Consider the following 2,227-nt stretch of genomic DNA (forward strand, 5'->3'; position numbering starts at 1 on the left):
TCTGATGACACTGTGACTGAACATAGATCTTAATATATACTAGCACAGATTTACTGTGGGACTCTCTTGTTTATCAAACCTGATACATTTTTATCAGTCAATATGCAAAACAGTAAATCAGGGTCTTTTAGTGGATGTTTTGTTTGCTCTAGCAAAGGCCTTTGATTCAGTGACACATAAAGAAATGTTGAGAATATTGAGCAAATGCCATGTTAATGGTTTCATTTGTAGATGGATAGGCAATTGGTTGAGCGGGAGAACTTGTAAAGTTAGAATTACAGACTATATTTCAGTGATTAAGTCTATAACAGCAGGACTCTCACAGGGTTTGGTGCTGAGATTGAAACTGCTTGAAATATTTGTAGAGTTTCTGTAACAAGGAGACATATGGGTTAGTAAGTTGACAGATGACACTAAGGTGGGGTTAGTTGTGACAAACTTGACAGATTGCAGGGATAGCTGGAGAGGATTGAAGTGTGGCCAGGGTATAGTAATATGGACTAAAGAATGCAAAGATCCTCCACTTTAGTGCCAATAACTTAGGTTACTTGCATGCAATAGTTAGTAAGATTGTCCAAAAAGTTGATAAGGTAAAGGATCTTGGACTCACTGTTAATATGTGGCTTTGTTTTGATGCAAACTTACAAACAGTAATAGGGCAAATCTACTCATTTGTAAAGAATATACTTCACAGTGTATCTAGTAGGGATGCTGATGTGTTACTGCCTACATATAAAGTGATCTTAAAACCTAATGTTGAAAATTGTATGGCTATATGCAGTTATAATAATTTCAGATTTGTAGGCTAGAAAGAATCCAAAGGTTCTACACAAAACAAATTGTCAAGCTAAGGCATTTCAGTTATAAAAGTAGACTTCTGAAGCTGTTTTGTTTACAATAAGTTTTAGGTTATTAAGAAATGAGCAAAAACTCCACAACAAATGTACTCCACACCCTACAAGCTCTCTCCACCCTAGAAAATGCTGGCATCTGTGCAGTCAGATAGGTTTAAAACTGCAGAGAGTACCCCAGCAGTGCAAGGCTATAATGCCTTCCACACATTTAGACCAGTTACAGACTAAAAGTGGAGGTGTCTCAGTTTACATAAAAAAATAAATATTCCTCAAGGCTGCTAAAACAAGACGACACATTTGGGCTTCTCCACATTTAAATTACAATAGGGAAAATCCCATACAACTTCCTTGCAAGCTAGTGGTCCCCCTGTATGAAACAAGAAACACATAATATTTAAGCTTACTGGAAACACTCACAATCCAACCCAATACCATATTTATGGGAAACTTTAATTACCTGACTATTAACTGGGAATCACATACAATGTCAACGTACAGGCACAGAGATTCTTGGATTTTGTAAACACAAACGCCCCAGCCAGATTGGAAATATGCTGACCAGGGGCACAAATATACTGCAGCTGGTACTCACTAAAACGAGATAAAGTTGCACCCCCTCCCCCACACAAAACCACAAAGCTCTCTCCTTTGAAGTAAAAATAAAACCAGGAACCTCCAACTAAACCCAGAATGTTCAGGAACTACTCTAAGGATAATTTCCTACTATTGACTGATAAGCCCCCCTAAACTTGAAAACACTACTTCCTACATGGAACTGTTCACAGAAACACTATACAAGTATGTTAATAACTGCATAGAGGCAGCTATAACCACCAGGAATAAGTACAGAACTAGCTCAAAAAACAAACCACCCTGGAGGAGTCACATCATCAGTAGACTGTGTAACAGAAGGAAAAAAATAATGGCAAAAAGTAGGAGGTGTAGCACTCAGCAGGATTAAAGCACTCTCACCAAACCAAACTAAACAAACAACTCAGAGGACAAATAAAGTTTACCAAGGCCAAATATGAGGTGACAACCACAAGGCATTCTTTAGCTATGTCCACATCCTCAAAAGTAACAAACAATTGTGTGCAGAGCTCAGTGTTAATGGAGCCACCTATAGTAAGCCAGAAGATATAGCAAACCTACTGGCAGACAAATTCAGCTCTAGCTTTACCTTGTCACCTCCAGCCTGTCCTCAGGTAATACCATCAACTATATCTTCCCCTGCTATCACTAGGGAACAGGTCTTCAATGCTCTCTCTAAGGCCATGAATACTGCATCAGTGGGCTCTGACAGTATCCTAGGCTGCCTATACACACACACACACACACACACACACACACACACACACACACACACACACACA

This window comes from Protopterus annectens, chromosome 10.part0 (assembly GCF_019279795.1).
Source record: "Protopterus annectens isolate FY-2018-M chromosome 10.part0, PAN1.0, whole genome shotgun sequence".
In the NCBI taxonomy this organism is placed as follows: Eukaryota; Metazoa; Chordata; order Ceratodontiformes; family Protopteridae; genus Protopterus; species Protopterus annectens.